General features: G+C 43.1%; 1 protein-coding gene across 4 annotated transcripts in view; it reads left to right on the top strand.

Annotated features, from left to right (window-relative positions):
• The window catches only part of MYRIP (myosin VIIA and Rab interacting protein), a 410,104-nt gene that overhangs the window by 254,793 nt on the left and 135,463 nt on the right, over nucleotides 1–19,848 (top strand). The window contains exon 1 of one of the 4 annotated variants that reach the window (XM_025375657.1): nucleotides 7,818–8,057. The exons of the other annotated variants lie outside the window; for them this stretch is intronic. The gene's annotated coding sequence lies outside the window, so the exon portion shown is untranslated. Of the gene's footprint in view, nucleotides 1–7,817; nucleotides 8,058–19,848 lie in introns of those variants that run through there. 4 annotated transcript variants of the gene reach the window in all.

The following is a 19,848-nucleotide window of genomic DNA, read 5'->3' as shown; positions in this document are numbered from 1 at the left end:
TGGAGCTCCAAGTCAGCCCTTGGGCTTTTGAAGCTGCCACTAAATCTTGATTCAGAGACCCAGCCTAGAGTTTTTGCTGCTTGTTCATGGTCAGCACACTAAAGCCCCCAAGATGTCTTCCTGGCTGTTTTGCATGCTTCCTGGGCTCCCTCCCTTTTCCCTGATGACAGCAACTGCCAGGAAGGGCTGGGAAAGACACCCACACTGTAAGGGATAGCTACGCCGCCCCAAATCCCTCTCCCAGGTGAACTTTGTCTTCACCAGGCAAGTCCTTAAGCTGATGGAGGGCCATTCAGGAAAAATTCAGGGCTTTACTCCGGGAAGGTTTTGGCAGTACTTGGGACTGTCTAGGGTCCCTCTTTTAACATGTGGCTCATGTTGGTCACCCAAAACCGTGTGAAGGGAAGGTGAAGGTTCTTAAAGTCATGGTACATTTCATGGGTGCTAAGTATGTCATATACATTAGTTCAACAAATCCCCAGAAAGTCAACAAGGTAGGTATTGGCCCTTATTTACATGGTAGGAGATGAGTTAAGAGAAGTTTGTTACCTGCTCCAAGTCACCCAGCTAATATGGCACTGAGCTTGGATTTGGAACAGTTTATTTGGCTCTGAAATTCAAAATATTTCCACCATCTCATTCAGATTACCTGGGAACTTGAGGTTACCACCACCAGCTTCCAGAAGCTAGTCTGTCTTGTGTGCTCCCATCGCAGGAGTTTAGTCTGCTAGTGGGCTTCATGTTCCAGGATGTCCAAGTCCTTTGGTACATCACAGATTTGCACTTAGTAGTGACTCCCTCCCAGAATCTCCCAGGGAGCTGAAGCCTAGGCCTGGTACCTCTGGCCCTATTGTGCTGAACCCCTCCCTGTTAACCTCAGGGAAGCACCAGGTTCAAGAAGCCAAAGAAGAGACCCAGAGCCAGCAAACAAGTATAGGGTTTTATTAGCGGGCTCACATACTGGAGAGAGAGTCCAGTAGTGATGGGCTAGACAGGAGAACCAACTTATATACAGAAACAGTTCAGTGTCATTGGGCTAGACAAGATATCCACCTTATGTACAGTCCATGACCCAGTGGCTGCAGGCGTTTTGCAGAAAAACCACAAATGCATGCAAACAGCACGAAATTTATATAGCATTTTTACTTAACACCCTCCCCTTAATAACCGCCACCTGGCAATCTTCCTTCAACCCAAAATGCAAGGCCTCAACCCTCTCTATGGCCTGTGTTCCACAGGACAGAACAGGGGCTCAGATGTTCCTCATAGACAAGGAACGAATCTCCAGGATGATCATGCCCAGATTCCGTAGTTGGAACATACATTCAGTTGTGTCTGCTATGCAGGGTCATTCTAAGGGTATGCTTAAGTTATTGCTATCAGGTATGTTTACCCTGTGAGGGGATCCTGGGAGCAAGTCTACCATTCCCAGCTAGCAGCTCCTGCTCCCACACTGGGATAGCAGTGCACCTTTACCTGGGCTCATCCTTGTCTCAACATTTTTCAAACAGAAGTGAGAGGCACCAAGCTGGTCGTAGTTTACTTCTCTCCCAGTCTCTGCTCTCAGACTAGCTACAACACCATTGCAATTGGATGCAAAACCAGCAACAGCAATTTGCTTCAAACTCCTAACTAGCCAGAGGCAATCATCTATGCTTTTCTCTACTCTTGAGATAAAGACATAACTCCGTAACATTCAACGAAGGCCTGCAGGGTTGGCCCACCAGCTTTTCCACCTGTATATTTCCCCTCACCCCTCTCTCTTCATAATGGGGGACTCTCTGTCTTTCCTACTTTCCTGTTACCTCCCACCACAAGACCTTTGCACATGCTATTTCCTCTGCCTGGAAAGTTTCCCCTCCCCTCCCCCTTCACATGTTCCAATTTTATTCTGCTGTTCAGACCTCCCCTCCATGCCACAACTCCATCATCACAGACTGCCATTCAGCAAGTTTATGTCCATCTGATGATGTTTACCCCACTGGATTTAGCTCCCTCTGTTTCTGCTCACTTGTTGTCCACAGTTTGTGGCATATGATAGGTGCTCAACAAAAATAGTCTTAATAGCTGATTATTTAATTATTATCACAACCCTGTGAAACAAGACTGTTACCATTTCCCTTTGGCAAGTGAATAAATGGAGACTAAGAGAGGCTGAGTTGGAACTCAGAGCTTGGTCTCTCTCTCTCTAAAGCTGGTGTTTATTACACCATGGCACCTCCACACCCCAACTTCTCAGTCTTGCCTTTGGCCTTCCATCTTGGCTTCTGGAGTACTGCTGTCCACCTCCCCTGCTTTGCAGCACAAGGACATCTGCTGCTAGTTTGGTTTTTTGGTCAGACATCTGCCTGCCCTAGTGCCCAGGGATCCCTAAGGGGTAGGAATCTCATGTTTAGTCACCTCCTTCTCTGGTACCTGTGGCTATTCCTGCCCAGGACATTGTAGCTTCTCAGTAGGTGTTTGGGAATCTCATTCCCCTCTGTTTCAACCAGGCCTCTATGGATTACTAGTGAGAGAAAATTCAACCTGGCTTAAAGAAAAAGGAATATATATTAGTTTGTGTAATCGAAGATATTCAAGAGCAGACTGGATTCAGGTATGACTGGATTCGGAGTTCAAACTATACCTTCCGGGCTCAGTTCTTTTGCTGTTGCTTTCTGCTGATGAGCTGCAGTTTCAAACTTCTTACAATAGCAAGATGATGGCTTGCCAGAGCTCTGGCCCCTCCGTGTCTCAGCCACTCAGCCTCAGAAACCACCTCCCTCCCCAGCGCTGAACGAAGGTCCTCAGCATGGCTAACACAGGTCTGATGTGAGGTCACTTGTCTCCTCCTCACCTAATTGCTGTGGCTAGGGAGACACCCTGATTCAAGCAAGACCCACTCTTAAAGCTGGGAGTGAGGTCAGCCCCACCAGAGAACAAGAGTTGGGGGTGAGGGAGGCAGAGGGACACTATTACCAGGGAAAGGATTAATGGATGCCAGGCCTTGAAAGCCAGCTTTCCACTACGATCTCCTTTCAAGATTTTTCAAGCTGACCTTATACCTCCTCTGACTCTGACTTCCCGTTCCTCAAGTCCCTTCAGGGAAGTCTGTCAGGCCTGGGGCTGTAAACAGATCATGGCATCCTTATTCCTTGAGCAGAGAGGGTGAGTCCTCTTCTAGCTTCTGCATTCACAGGTTTTGCTGCTCTGAGAACCCCCAGCTAATGTGTGACTGGCACATCCAGCTTAGTGTCATACTTCCAGACACCCAGAGCCCACGAGCCTGGCCCTGAAAAGAGGCCCTAGGGGAGGATCCTGATCCTCTGCCTTCACACTCTGAGAAGCCAGCCTTGTTCTAGAGGTAGTCGGTGGGGAGAATTTCCTGAAGTCCCTAATGATGCTCTCCAGGGAGCTCAGAGAGGTTTCTGAGAAATGTGTGGGCAAGGGCTGTGTATACTACTCCAGCCTCTACACAGCCACCCCACACGCAGAAACACCACATGTGGACATGCACTCACACACATCCGCACACTCACCAACACTGCCATCTCTCTGCCTCCCTCGATTCTGCCCTTCCTCCCTCTCTCTCGTCTCCCTCTTTCTCTCACAGTATGCTCTGACATCTTTCCTACATACTCCACAGACCCTCTTCTGTCCTCCTCCTTTCTCCCTCTGCCCTCTCCCACTTGTCCTTCCCTCCTTCTCCTTCTCCTACCACCTCAGCGCCTTCCCTCTCCCCATCCTTTTTTCTCACACACACATTCCCATTTCTCTCACATACACATACATGATATACCCAATCTCTCTCACTCTCACGCACACTCCCCGCTCACACTCCATACCATAACACTCCACCATCCCCCCTCCCCCAGACTCCAGCACCCACACCTCCAACCCTGGCCTTCCAACCATGTCTGTGACTGCTGTCCCTTCAAAGGTTGGCCTTCATAGGTTTTCTCAGGCCATTCTACCTCTAGATACACCCCAGATGGCAGCCAAATCCTAAACCAGTGTTTCATCCCCAAGGAGCAGTCTCACGCTCTCACAGAGTGCCTCAGGTAAGAGGGCTGTAGTCAAAAAAGGGGTGACCTGGGCATGGTCACACAGCCACTGTGACAGCAGTGGGGATGAAACCCGGCTCTCTGAACCTGTAGGGCAGTATTTTCTCGTGTCTCTCTTCTCATTTGAAGTGCATCTCACACATCCTGAATCCTCACTGTGTAATAAGGGAGGTGCTGTGAGGATAAAGTCAAATTTAGCATATGGCAAAGGGAGCCTTACAAATCAATGCGGGAACCTGTGTATGCAGGTAATGTTGAGTTCATGAGTTTGACTCCCCACAACCACAGCAAAATGACCAAAGAAGTAAAAGATCATTTTTAGTGGGTCTGTTTCTGCTCTGGATACAGGAATGGCTGTCCCAGGCCAGAATTCCTGCATGATCTCACTAGGAGGACTCTGTGGTGGGACATCTGGAGCAGCTCCCAGGGGAGCTGCTATGAGAGCAGCCTAAGCAGTAGGGTCTAGCCTGGCGGATTCCCCAGAGCCCCCATCTCAGAGCAGCAGGGCTGAGAGTGTAGATCACAATGTGGCATTGGGAAAAGGCATCGGCATCTTTGAAATAATGAAAACTTTCTTTACCAGGCAAAATAACAACTGTAAGAAAAATCTGGGCACTCTGAGATGTAGCTTGGCAAAGCTTGTGCTGCTTGGCAAAGTCCCTGGTTTACTGTTTGGGTGAAGCAAAACGCTCCACCCATCGTCCTCACTCCTCGCCTTCTGCATCAGCCTGCCTGGCTATCAGCAGCCCTGCCAACAACTCAGTAAAAGGCTCCTCCGTTGCCATGGAGGCTTTTGACTTCCTCAGTGAGGCCTAGACCTTGACTCACTGCTTTTGCAAAGAAAACCAACCACGACCAAAAGAAGAAAAGCTTATGGGAATAGGAAATTAATTACTTTTCTGCATAACAGCTAAAATTATTGAGAGCTGATTCCTGTACTGTTCTAAGCACTCACCTACCCTCACAACAACTCCAGAAGGCAGATATACTTTACCCATTTTACAAAGGCAGAAACTAAGGAAAGAGAGATCAAGTAACTTGCCCATGGTCTCACAGAAAGGAAGTCAAAGAGTCGGGATTCATATCCAGGTATGTTGGCTCCAGGTATGTTATCCTCTGACCTACAGTGCCCTCAAAAGAGTTCAAAAATCTGTGGGCTTTCCAAAGAGTGGGTTCTAAGGTACTCGGTTGAATCTTGGTCAGTGTTTTCAATTTTAGTAGGAAAAAAAAAAGTCCCCTCTCAAAGCAATTTATTCAAGGCTTCTCTTGGGAGATATTTTTAGCTATATACAGATGGAGTAGATCTTTCTATTCAGAGCTCTAAAGTCCACCATGGTGGGTAATGTTAAAATAAAAAACAACCTCCCCCGCCCCACCCGCCACCACCTACACACACGAGATCTTTGGCCAGGCTCCCACTCTGGAGGTGGGGATTGAGAACAAATGTGCACGATTTCCATTCCTGAGGAAGTGTCCCACAGGGTGGTACCGGAGCTCAGAGCCTCCTGTGTCCCTGTAGACAGAAGTCTGCAGAGGCATGGAAATGCTGCAGAACCCATTTGGTGGTCTTGCCTGTTCGAACTATTTGGACACTGGAAGGGGTACTCGTGACCCTCCATTGACAGTATGAACAACAGGGGTGGAAGATGAGCTCAGTGACTTAAAGAGAATGAAGTGTTGCCACAGGAATTCAGCTGGAAGAGTGTTAGAGAGAGCTGGTGTTCCTCTTCTGCTCCTCTATGTCAAAGCAACCCTGGACACTCTGATCTGAGTTTAGTACTGCACTCCCTTTTAAATCAGAGTTATTAGCACTTTCACTATCAAAATGAAATTCAAAATGGATTAGCGGGTTAGATGACCTGTGCTGGGCCCCATCAGAGACCACTCCATGATTTCAACTTATTTTTTAAGTCAAACAACAGCAGCCTTTTTGATATGTATACTTAAGTAGAAGTGCATTAAGTTTGTGTTTTATTTGCTAAATATAAATTGCTTTCCATTTTTAAAAAAGTAAGGTCATTGATTTTTGCCTGAAAATGAATGAGGCATGCACCTTTTCAAAGTGTTTATGTATAGCCTGCATATGTGGTACGAACCCATTTGTAATGCAATACATTCCATAAAAGTGTGAGCAGAATTTTGCATGTGTGCATTTGTCTGGAAAAGAGGGACCCTTTGGTAGCGGCTGTGGGTAGTTGGCAGTGGGCAAAAAAAGGACTGATTTTTTTTCTCCCCTCCTAACACTCTCTGTTTATCTGCAGATCCTTTTCTATCTAAGTTCTATATAAACAGTGTTGCACTGTAAGCAAAGTGCCCTGGGTCTTCATGAATATTCTGAATCATGCATGCATATTCACAGAGGGAAGCTAGTGCTGCCAACCTCTTCACAATAAAGGTATATGCATTCTTCCTGATCAAATATTCTGTTCCCTTCTCTTTCTCAATTTTTGTGATCAAATATTCTGTCCCCTTCTCTTCTGGATGTGTGTATCTCTCTCTGTTTCTCTCAGAGTGTGTGTGTGTGTGTGTGTGTGTGTGTGTATCTTCTTACAGATCAGAGGTAAAATGACCTATAGAAATATCTGGGATTATTATTGACATTTTACAGTCATTTCCAAAAATGCAAAACAAACAGCTATCTCCAGGCATATATTAAGAGGGTGTGTGTGTGTGTGTGTGTGTGTGTGTACATTTAATTAGGAATTTCAAGTCAAGATCTCATGTTTGTTTCATTCAGCACCAGAATGAAATTTTATCTGAAAAGTATCTGGTTTGGATAGAAAACAGATTGGCCCAGCTGAGAACTGGCATTTGGAAGTGCGCCGGACAATTAACCAGCTTTTCCTGTAGAACTTTCCTTCTGGTGACCATCTGATTTTGCCCTGCCTATGTAGAAGGGAGGGGGACCCACATCAGAAGAGGATGGGTGTTGCAGGAGGCACATTTCAAGAAAGTGACTGGGTTTACAAAAAAAAAAATAATAATGTGTTTCTTCCCAGTCCAAGATAGTTTCTTCATAATTTATGTGGTCTGAGAAAAATGCTATGCTTATTAATAATAGTACTTTGCAGATGAGAGGGCACTAATATTTGAGCACTATAATATGCAAAGCATTGTAATTTGGTGGAGTATGAGCATGATGTCTTTAGTTCCTTTCAACAAATTTATGAAACCAGGGTGAAGGTGAGGATGATAGCCATTTGTATAAATAAAGATACTGAGGTTCATAGTAGCAAAATAATTTGCCTGTGGCCGCAGGGCTAGGGAGTGGTCACATACTCTCCATCATAGTATATGTTTACATGTGCACTGGAGTCAACATGAATGGGGCCAAACATATATATACACACACTCTTGTGCTTTTCTTGTACCACAGGGAGTGTACTGATTTGCCCTGCCCAGAGAAAGATCCCCTGAGATTTCTCTTCCAATTATTCCCTTCCCTCTGTCCAGTCTCTTGCTGCTATTTGAAGCATGTTTGTGTTAAGAACATTTAGCTAAAGCAAACCTCATAGTCTGTGACTGGCAAAAAAGCACATGATAAAACCATGTCTTTGGTTTTTCCATATCTTAAATTTACAAAGCAAGAAAGTGGGGGAAAAAAAAGTAAAAATTCATGTAACATTTCCCCTACAAAGTTGTATTAAACTGGGCAGCTTTAAATGAGCTTTGGTGCCTCTCCCTCCCTGTTGCACATGTGTTGATGGGTTTTTCTCAGCGTTGGTTGTCTGAGATTTCACAGCTCTCCGTCACCTCCCTTCTGAAGCTGGTAATAGAAACGAGCAGTAGCACTGTGCTGTTCCTTCATCCTGGTATTGCTGTCTACCCAGAGCCTTGTGTCTTTTTTTAAGAAGGCTACCTGGCTTATCCTCTGTCTGGGCTTTTCTGGCCATGAGGACATGGAGTGAAGATTTTGGAGCTCTGTCCCCTGTGTCCTGGCATTTAATTATTTTTCGAGACACGTGAGCTAAATCTGAGTAGAAGAGCTTGGCAGAAAGAAAACCACCAGTTACGGTAATTTTAATAATTAAGCAACGTTGACTTGTCCTTTATTTCACAATTTGCTGTTATTGATTATGTACTATAATCCTTTATTATACATTGCCTGATTGTTTTCACTGATGTTTTGCAACAGAACTAAGTCAATTTTGTCATATTTTGTACATTTTTTAGCATTTTGCATATGAATATCTGTGCAAACATTAAGAAATAAATCATAAAGGAAGAGCATTTTAAACCATTGGCTCTATTTCAACAATATGGATAGAAAAAGTATTTCTCCTCTCTTTATTGACTGCTTTACAAAAACAGGTAGAATTTTATTCTTTTATTGATAAAATAGAAACCTGATGTGGTGAGGGTTGTAGCTGTGGCTGCCTTTGCTGCAGATATGGTATCTCTGAGACTGGGACTGAAATTCTTAGTTTATTCCAGCAGGGAGTGGGAAAGTCACATGTGAGTTTAAGAACTTTGACTTACTCCAGGCTAACCCAACATACGTGTTTTTTGAGCAGCAACTGATGAGACATGTATGTTCTAGGAAATTTCACAGTGTAAGCATGGATTTGACAAAGATGCCACAGCATGATACTATATCCATCACCCAGGAGGAACATTAAGAGATTTCTTAGGGTCCTGAAGCTAAAAATGAAGTCTTTGGATCTTTTTCTTATTTATTTAATTTTATTTTAATCCAAGTCATGAATATATAGACTTTAAAACATCAAATAATTCTCTTGACTTACTGAAAAGAAAAAACAGCCCCTTGCCCCACTCCACCCCATCTGTGCTCCTTACACGCCACTTTCAACTTTTAGCTTTCTTTCAGTATTTACCTCCAAATTTCTAAATAATATGCTTACCCTTTTTGTTTTTAGAGTTTACATCTTTATTTTCTTCTATGAAAAGGTTTTGTTTTCAACACCTCCAACCCCCTCAACACATACATATCCGCCTTTCCTCCGTTCTCCCAGTAGATCTACAATATAATCTTTGTTAGATCAATTTTCAGTGTTTTTTATTATAATCATAAAAAGCAGCTTTCTGGTGTTGCTGTTGAGTCATTCTGATATTTGATCCTTTCTATGTGGCTTTTTCCCCTCTTTGAAAGTTTCTAGGCTCTTTCCTTTGGTCTCAGTATTATAAAACTTCACCAATGTGTTTTCCTTTGGGTCTTTATTTCTGCCACTGTACTTGAGCTCTTAGAGAACCATTTCATTTTGGATACCTTTTTCAGGCTTGAGAAACTTTCTTGAATTACATCTTTGGTTATTTTCTTTCCTCCATTTTCTTTGTTTCTTCTGAAGTAAAGATATTAGACCTCTCAGATCAATTCTCTAGTTTTCTTTTTTCTTCTTTTTTCCTCTCTTTGTCCTGTTTCCTGGAAAATATCCTCAATTTCATCATCAGTCCTATCAAGTATTTAATTTACATAATAATTTCTTTATTTCTGAGAGTTATTTTTGTTTATTCCCTTTACTATGTAATGCTATTGCTTCACACCTGCAATATATTCTCTTATTAATCATTTTTGAAGTTTTTTTCTCCTTCAACTTTCTTTATTCTGTTTGTGTTGGTATTTACCTTTAACGATAGCAACTTTGCTCAACAATCCCATGACCCAGAACTGGCAGTTTACCTTTAAGAGTGATGCACTGAAAGCCGATCTGAGGTTAGTGGCTCTCAGTAGGTCTTATTGACTGGTTGTCTTCAGCCTAGGATGATCTGACTGGACTGTTTTATTGGGAGAACTGTCCGTAGGTCTTTTTCTTTAAGTTGGTCAGTTTCCCCAGAAAGGAATGCTCCAGTCTCCTACTGGGGATATAGGTCTGATAGTTCAGGGGAGCCCAGTGACAGATGGGGGCCAAGGCCAAGCCCAGCACTCACTAATATGTTTCCTGTGGGTGCCCCTGCCCTTGATGTGCCTGGAGCCCTGGTCTCAGAGTCCCTCTATGCTAACCTTTCTAAGGAGTAAACCTCAAGTCTTCTGCTGAGATGAATGAGGGAAGTATCCTGGCTAAGCACAGTATAAAAGGGGACCTGGATGTCTAACTATTTCATCTGCCTGCATTCTCACTTCCAAAGGTAACTGATGGTTGTAATTCCTGAGCCTTGATGGGGCTCTGATGTATGAATCAGGCTTCCCACTGCAGCATCAGGATTTAGCTTCTCCAGGGCGTTGAGTCATTTACTTATGCTCCACCTGCTTTCCAGCTTCCCAAGTGTTATTGCTGTGGCCCCATAGGAGTTTTGACTTTTGTATTTTTTTTTTTTGTATTTTAATGAGATTTAGGAGAGAGCAGAGGTAAATGTGTGTGGGTTTAATTTGCCTTATTCAAGTGGAAGCCCAATCCTTGACTTCTGGTTCCAGTAGTGGCATTTGGGACAGATGAGGATGTCCCTAGGAAACTGCGGCAACAATGTCGGGTTATAGAAGTGGTACAAGATGTTATTTCTCTCTAGTACCCAGGAGGGTCACCTCTGGTATCTCAGAGTTAGGCATGTACACCCTGGAGAAGAATGGTGCTGGGGGAGGCCTGATAGGGGATTCAGCAATGGATTGCAAACTTATTTTGACCCACATTAAGAAGTTCTATTTACTCTCACAATCTAAGAGACAGATACCTACACACTCCTACAAACAAAACTGTACAGAAAAGCAAAATTTTTACAAAACAGTACTAACCCCTTCTACAGGCCAAGCACTCAGGTATTTCTATTCTATTTAGGTTGTTTGTTTTCAATGATGGTCTTGACCGAATAATGTGTCACAAGCAGAAGACTGAAAAGCAGTGTCACTTGAGGTGACATCCAGACACCTGCAGTATATCACCACTATTGTCATCTTCCTGCCCTAAAACTTTTCAGGATTCTCCATCAACCCCTGAACATCACATTCAAGGCCTTCAGCACCTGGCTCCAGCTTGCCTATCAAACCTCCTCCCACAATGTGCCCACCTAGTATGCATGCTTTTCACAGCAATGGTTCCTGCATGCTTTCTACCCTCCTCCCTGCATGTACTTCAAGCACACCAAGCTTTTTAAGATAGCATTTTCTCTGCCTGGGCACCCTTGCCCCACTGCCTGCCTCAAGAACTCTCATACATACTCTTAAAGACCCAGATGAAATGGCAGAACGCCTGTGAACTTCATCTAATGTACACACTCAGAATCTTGGGAACCTTGGGGTCAGAAAGGGCATGAATATTTTTTGTTTGTATTGTGAAGATAAACTCTGGCCACAGAACTGGGCGCGGTGGCTCACGCCTGTAATCCCAGCACTTTGGGAGGCCAAGGCGGGCAGATCACCTGAGGTCAGGAGCTCGAGACCAGTCTGACTAACATGGAGAAACACTGTCCCTACTAATAATACAAAAATCAGCCGGGCGTGGTGGCATGCACCTGTAATCCCAACTTCTTGGGAGGCTGAGACAGGAGAATCACTTGAACCCAGGAGGTGGAGGTTGCAGTGAGCTGCGATCGTGCCATTGCACTCCAGCCTGGGCAACAAGAGCAAAACTCCTTTAAAAAAAAAAAAAAACTCTGGCCACAGAAGAGCAGGTAATAAATTAGGAAAACACCAAGAAGAAAATGTTGATATAAAATTGGGTTATTAATTGCCAGGAATTATCTTGTAACCTTTCCTACAGGGCAATCTTTTTATGTAAAAAAATTTCTGGAATGTTTACAGTATGCCATCAATATGGTAAAGTTACGCTTTAAGCTTTATTAAGCAATATCCTATTGTTAAATATATAATTTTGTAACTACTTTTATGACTCACTGTGAAGAACTGCCTTGTGCACATCTTTGTACATAAGTCTAAATACCTGTAAGTACTTTGACTGGATTCTTGATGCATACCACCAAGTCTGTCTCCTGAAAGAGCAAATCAGTTCAAACCCCATGTGCAGGAGAGTACCTATTGGGCTACATAGTGGCCACTTCTAGGTATTGTCATTTTTTAAATACCATGTATCTGATAGTTTTACATTTTAGTGTGATAATATATCTCAATATTTATTTTATGGTTCCTCCCTTTAGTGTCATACTTAGAAAAAACTTCCAGTAGAAAAAACTTCCAAAAACCCAAAACATAGATCATTTTTGCTAGAACTTAAAGTCACCCCAAATAATATTCTCCATTTTCTCAGTGAGAAGATGAACAAAAGTAGAATTCTTATGTCTATCTCTGATACCTAAACTTTTAGAGGTATAGATGAAGTCATCAGTGTCTACTTACTATATCAACCTACTAATATCGTAACGGGCACACTTCTAAAGTCACTCATTATGTATAGTCATATACTAACGGGGAACTATTGTCATTTTTCTTTTCTCATTTCATGAACCAGTTTTACTCAAACTCTTGGTTTGTATCTTCAGTGTCAACATTCTTATCATCATCAGACCTATTCTGAGCCGTGTAACACAGTTTTCCTGGCACAGCAGGTGCACTTCCATCTGAGTTATTTTTAATCTAAACATAAATAATTCTGTCACTGAGATTTTTAATCCAAGACACAAAGAGACAGTCTTATAATATTAGTTTCTAAACTTGTCCTGAATGCGCATATTGTTCTTGACAATAAGAAAACGTATACTGTGCTTTATTTTTACATTGTTACTTTTACTAAAGATATATTTGCAGTGTTTAAGGAGTCAAGACTTGTTTTTTTAAAAAAAAAGTCTTTCAACTTTTTTTCATTTTCTCTTTTTTTCATCCCTCTTCCCTCAGCCCTACCCTACCCCTCAAAACCATTTGTAACTGTTTCACTGATTTTCATGACAACATTTTCCTCTATGTAGGATGTATATCTGTGTAGGTTGCCTGTATTGTTCCTTGTTAATTATTCAATTTTAGGCATCATCTATTACTTCTCATCATGGAACAGGACAATTTAGCCTCTTCCACCTCATCCTCCCTCCCTTCCCATTCCCATACCTTTCAGTAAAGCCATATTTCTATTATTATATCTGTATAAATGTCATTATGTCTGTATAAATGCTTCCCAGCTGAGCCATCTACTAAATTGTGGTTAATATTTTTCTACTCTAAAGTAAAATTTTTAAGTTGTGAAATATGTCCTACATACTGTATTAGTCCATACTTGCATTGCTATAAAGAAATACTTGAGACTGGGTAATTTATAAAGAAAAGAAGTTTAATTGGCTCATGGTTCTGCAGGCTGTACAGGAAGCATGGTGGCATCTGTTTCTGGGGAGGCCTCAGGGAGCTTTTACTCATGGCGGAAGGCAAAGCTGCAGCAGGTGTCTTACTGGCAAGAGCAGGACTGAGAGAGAGAGAGTGGGGAGGTGCCACACACTTGTAAACAACCAGATCTTGTGAGAACTCACTCACTTTACAGTACTGTATTAGTCCATTCTCACACTGCTTTAAAGAAATACCCAAGATTGGGTAATTTATAAAGGAAAGAGGTTTAATTGATTCACAGCTCCACATGGCTGGGGAGACCTCAGGAAACTTACAATCATGGTGGAAGGCGAAGGGGAAGCAAAGACCTTCTTCACATGGCAACAGAGAGACAAGAGTGAGGCAGGAAGGGGCAACAACCCCTTATAAAACCATCAGATTTCATGAGAACTCACTCACTGTCACATGAACAGCATGGGGAAACTGCTCCCATGATCCAATCACTTCCCACTAGGTCTCTCCCTAGACACGTGGGGATTATGAGGATTACAATTCAAGATGAGATTTGGGTGGGGACACAACCAAACCATATCAATTACCAAGGGGAATGGTACTAAACCATTTATGAGAACTTTACCCCTTGATCCAGTCACCTCCCACCAGACCCCACCTCCAGCACTGGGGATTACAACTGAATATGAGATTTGGGTGGGGACACAGATCCAAAGCATATCACATACCAGAGAATATATATTTGTATGGCTTAAATAACAATAATAAAGTGAATATCCAGGTTAACAAAACAATCTTGGCACAATCACATCCCCCTTCCCTTCCTCAGGCTCCCAAGAGCAGTCTCACCTACATGTGAAAAGAACACAAAATTGCAGGAAACTCAACAGCATAATTAGATTTGTTATTTCTTCTTTGGCAGAAGAGTTAAGAATTTTTGTTTTTGGCAGGTATGGAGATCTAATGAGCAAGTCGTTTGAATTTTTATGTTTGTGTGTTTGTTAGTGCTGACTCTTGAATAGTCAGAGAATTTTGCCTGAACAGTATTTATTTTGGGCTTTGTTTATGGCTGCTGGGATGTGATTCATTTTTATAAATCTTCCTTGCTTATTTGGGGGGAAAAGTGCCCTTTCTGTTTCAGAGGTATTGAATTTTATACATTCTTTCATAGGTATATATTTTCAATCAAGCTGACAGTATCCACTTTCTTTCTGTTCTTATTTTAACTTGTCTGGTCCATCAAAGAGTGAGAGAACTTTTGAAGTCCCCCATTATGATTTTTTTTTTAATTTCTCTTTGTTTTTCTAACAGATTTTGTTTTATATATGTAAATTTTGTTATTCAGTCTATTATATTTTAAATTATGTATTATTCCTTTTTATCACTGGAAACATAATCATCCATGTTATTTAATGGGTTTTTCCCTGAATTTTGTTTCATCTGATTTGCGCTCCTTCTTTTTTCTTTGTGTCCACTTGATGCTTTCTGGCCTTTCTTTCGTTTTTAATCTTCTCTGTGACTTTGTTGATATGCTCTTTATCAACAGCACATAATTGGATATTGATTTTATTATTTTTCAAGCATCTGTCTATTAAATAGAAGCTAAACCTATTGACATATAAGATGATAATTGATATGTTTATCATTCTTTGTGTGCCTTATCAATAGATTATGCTACTATTGCAACCCATGCGCTCAACTTTTTAAAAACTTGAATGATGAGGGCAGCCAATTGTGATGCCTACATATTGACCTATTCATAAATTCTGCAAGTAGTTATTGAATACCTGCTAGGGACCAGGCACCAGGCCATGCACTGGGGATATAACAGAGAACATGACAGTCCTTGCCGTCTAAGTAGGGCCAGCTTCATGGGATTGCAGTTACTTTATGGCCTCCAGCTTGGTTTAATGCTCTGCTGTTGTTGTCTTGAAACTAATTTTCAACAAGGGACCCTGAATTTATTTTTTCACTGGGCTCCATAAATTATGCTACTGGTTTGCCATAAAGTTGTATTAAAGACAGAAAACAGGAAATTTCAATATGGCCTAATAAATACCTTAATAGGAATCAGCAGGGGGGACTATGAGAGCATAGAGGGGGCTGATCTTGGAGGTCTTCTTGACACAGCTCATCACTGGACTGAATCAGGTGAGGAGTAGGAGTTGGCCTGGCTGAAAGAGGGAAGCAGAGGAAATAGCAGTTGTAAGGCCCACGGTCTTTAGACTTAATGATGTCTCTGGCCAGAGCAAAAATTATAGGTATCCCTGAACAAAGCTAATTGAAAGCATCAAGGCCAGTAGAATTACAATCTAAATAATGTACTGTTAGGGGCAAGGATCAAAGAAACATTCCAGATATCTGTACAAGATGCTAAACTAACTGACTGCATTTTAAGTCATGCTGACAAGCTCCTTCCAGAATTGACAGATACTTTATACAAGGTCTAATGCCAAGGTAATGGGAGGTGAGTCTGAGGGAGAGGCACAGATTACAGACTCAGAAGGAAATGCTATCACAGAGCATTCTGCCATTATCCCAAATTAATTGGGAGTCATCTTTCTAAAATGCAAAACCAACTGCATCAATGTCCCACATTTGAGAATGGCCGTTCTGACGTTAGCATAGAGAGGGGAGACGCTGGGTAAGCAGGCTAATTAGAAACCTCTGTGTGGTGATCCAAGTGGGAGACAGAAGGAAAGTGTTAGCAGAGGACATGAAGTCACAACACAGTTTCAGCCAACATGCAGAAGGGAAAAGCTGCAGCACTTAGTTATGAGTTAGCAATGTTTGTGAGAGAGAGAGAGAGAGAGAGAGAGGGTGAGTCGAAGATGGCAGTCACTGAAGTGCAGGATGTAGGACTACAACCAGCTTGTGTGAAAAAGACAGAGTTTATAATTTAAGGCGTGTTGTGTGGGAGGTGGGAGACAGAAGTGGAAATATCCAATGAGCAGGGCTGATGGGGTCTGTAGGGGTCTTGCAGAGAAGAGATGCCAGCTGACACCACAGGCATGACCCTGGGGTCACTCCAATGCTTGTATTGTGCAAATGCAGAGATGGGTGTCTGGGAGTGCTGACATTCAACAAATGGGCAGAGGAAGAGGAGTCTTTACAAAAGGTTGAAATGGAGAAGGAACCATGAGGGACAGAAGGGAAACCAGCATTATGGAAGTCAGAGTATCATGGCAGCCAAAGGAAGAAGCGCATTTCAGAAACAATGAGGAGATTAAACACCTAAAACCATGGGCTGAAACAGCAGAGGAAGTAAGACCAGCAAAGCGACCCTTTGATTGGGGAGAGCAATTTCAGAGGAATGAACACTGGATTATTTAAGGAGGGAGTGGGAAGTGCAGAAGTTAAAGTTGGGATTGTAAGCGATAAGACTTGTGGTTTCTGCATTCCATGCTTTGACTTGCTTCCCTGGAGAGACTGCCAATTCCTAGAGATAGTAAATGGCTCACATATGGGAGTGCCTTTTAAATGCAAACCAACCAGTCCAGAGCCCACACCCCACCACTTTCTCTATGGGGCTCTCACATTCAGGGCCACTGTTTCCCCGCCCTAATCACCCCAGGGCCAGATATCAGATAGTTAGAGACAATCCCTTTACCTCAGAGCCTACTGTAATTATTCAAACAAGCCAATCCTATGTCTCTTTCCCCTTTCTCATCTGTTCCTTTCCTTTGAAATTATCATAAAGGTTATTACCCACTTTTTCCCCTGACTCCGCCTCTTGACCAACCCTGGTGCTTCCCTATGTGGCCCTGCATGGCATAGTGTGGCCCCTTCTCTTGGGATCTGTGAGTAATGAACTATCTTTTCAATAGCAGTCATCATCTGAGCTATTTGCCTCACCACACCTGAATAATAATCAAACCTACACCTTAAAACAAGAGAGAAATGTAGTAACTGAAAGAGGATAGAGGCTTTAGTATGCTCATTTTTAACTGATGAGAGAGACTTAGTCGAGTTCATGCTGATGAGAAGGTGCTAGTTGAGAGGGTGGAGTCAACAATGTAAGATAGAGGGAAGAGGGATTTGGGGCAAAAGTCTGAAGAGATGAGAACAGATGAGCCCAGAGCCATTGCCTTTCAAGGAGGAGGCAGAGCTGGACACAGTGGTTCGTTCGCTCCTGTAATCCCAGCTACACGGGAGGCTGAGGCAGGAGGATTGCTTGAGGCCAGGAGTTTGAGAAGAAAGCAGGCTCAGGCCAGGGAAGGTTGCTGTTGGGAAGGATATGCTCCCAAATATGCAGAGGAGGCCCCATTTCAGAATAAACCCTGTGTCCTTCTTGGCACTACTGCTAAGCCAGATCACCATCCCTAGCCTCTCCATAGTCTCATAGACTCCTCCGGACCAGCCCATAATGACCACTGCACACTCCCCTAGGACTTGGCCTGAGCCATGCATTTGACACTGATAAATCTTGCTATGGGTTGTCTTTATGGATGATGAAATGTCCTTCCCACCTTGTTACAAGGAGGTAGTCTTAGTCATGTCCCTGCTGTCTTAGCTATGTCCTCAATGCCCAGCATTGAATTGAACAGGACACAGTCCCTGCCTAGGGAGCTCTTGCAGGAGTACAGGGCAGATATGTGTAGGGAAGAAGGGTAACTGTGATAAGTGCAACTGGAACTGACTGCCTGATGCCCACCATGGGCCCTAGAGCCTGTTACCACATTTCTTACCCACTTCCGCCCACCAGTGGGCCTTTTGGGACAAGGCCCTGCCAGACTCATTCAGAATACAGCCTCAGCCAGGAATGGAGCGAGGAGAAGGCCCTGAGAAGCCAGGGAATTTTTACTTTGAAAAGCCCTTTTATCTGTGGCTGTGTCCTTGGAAAGGGCACATTTGCATTCCTTTGCAGGTTACTTTGCCCAGAAGCAAGCCTGTTTTTATGAACATAATAAAAAGCATTGCCCTTGTAGAAAAAAAAGGCCTTTCCAGTCTGTGGAGAAATGTTCAGTCTGAAGCAAGTCTAGTTTACAGGCAGGAGGCCAAGGCCAAAAGAAGTAACCTCAGAGGATCAGTTATGTGAATAAGAGAAATCAAGAGTAAAAGTAATGTTGATTTCTAACCTCAAAGATGCTCAAGACACTTGAGGTTGGAGAGGAATGGGTGACTCTGTTTAACGTGCTCAGCCTGCTGCAGCTGAGGTCAGAAGCCCTTGTATACCCGGGGATACAACACCTCCCTTTCCAGACACCTGAGGCTTCTCCTGCCAACCACGGGAGGCCTGAGCACCCTTTGTCCTCTGACCCCTCTCAACAGCCCCTCTTTTCACAGACCCACGTACCCGTCCAAGGCTGGGACATGGTGCCAGCTTCCCTTATCACTCCACAGTTTCACTGCAGAAACACAGGCCACTCCTCTCTTCCTGACCTACCTCCCTATTCTAATCTCAACTTCACTTTTCTGTCTGTAACTATTCTCAAAAACCACAAATGTCTTTATGATACTCTGCAGTTCATGAAGGGGTGTGTGTGTGTATGTGTGTGTGTGTGTGTGTGTGTGGCATACTCATCTAATTTAGAATGCAAACAAATAAATTGCGCATCTTTTTTTTTTTTTTTTTTTTTTTTTTGAGACGGAGTCTCGCTGTCACCCAGGCTGGAGTGCAGTGGCGCGACCTTGGCTCACTGCAAGCTCCGCCTCCCAGGTTCACGCCATTCTCCTGCCTCAGCCTCCCGAGTAGCTGGGACTACAGGCACCTGCCACCATGCCCAGCTAATTTTTTGTATTTTTAGTAGAGACGGGATTTCACCGTGTTAGCCAGGATGGTCTCGATTTCCTGACCTTGTAACCCGCCCACCTCGGCCTCCCAAAGTGCTGGGATTACAGGCATCAATTGCTCATCTTAATTTTCAGATAGACATTTTTGATACTTCTAACAAAGAGAATACCCAGTGTGTTGACTCAAAGCATGGGAAACCTTCAATCTGATACCTGAGAATGGCAAAGTTAGACACCAGGGTCCCCCAGAAGGCAGTTCTTTGCACTTAGGTTTCAGAGTTCCTAGGACATTGCTAGTGGTCAGGGCCACAGAACAGCCCCCTCCTCATCATTACTGCTCTAGATGGTTCATAAGAAGGGAAGGGGGAAGTTGTTTAGCAGAATGGCTGTCTACATGATTTTGGTAGCTTTGAGACCAGATCATTTGTAGACAAGTTAATTTCCCTAGAGCAGAAAACAAAACCCCATCTCTTGATCAGCTTCTTCAACAAATGGTACTTGAAAAATGTTTAAAATGCATTAAGCTCCAAAAACTAATTCTTCTTGACTCAGAGATGAGATCTTCTTTATGTTCACCTAGAAACTGTATAGACTAAACCTTTACAATCTCAAAGGAAAACAAGATTAAAGACCCATTTGCTAGTGTGTCCACCCAAAGGTTTTTTGATATAAAAGAAATTATAGAGTTGATGGGTGGGGGCAGTATGTTGATGGGACTGCTGAGTAATTAAGGATGCTGAAGGTGGCCAGGGACTGTGGACAGTGCAGGAGTCCCAGGGGTTGTGTTGGGTCTTCCCAGGCCTGACTTACAGGCTCTGAGTCCCCAGTCCACACCTCAATAAGATGGTTCAACTTTTATCTGACATACTGGAGTTCCCTGTAGATTTCATATAAAGGACATTTGGG

The sequence above is a fragment of the Theropithecus gelada genome, chromosome 2 (genome assembly GCF_003255815.1).
Source record: "Theropithecus gelada isolate Dixy chromosome 2, Tgel_1.0, whole genome shotgun sequence".
NCBI lineage: Eukaryota > Metazoa > Chordata > Mammalia > Primates > Cercopithecidae > Theropithecus > Theropithecus gelada.
The sequence above is the reverse complement of the archived record's forward strand: the minus strand, read 5'-3'. Positions and strand labels throughout refer to the sequence as shown.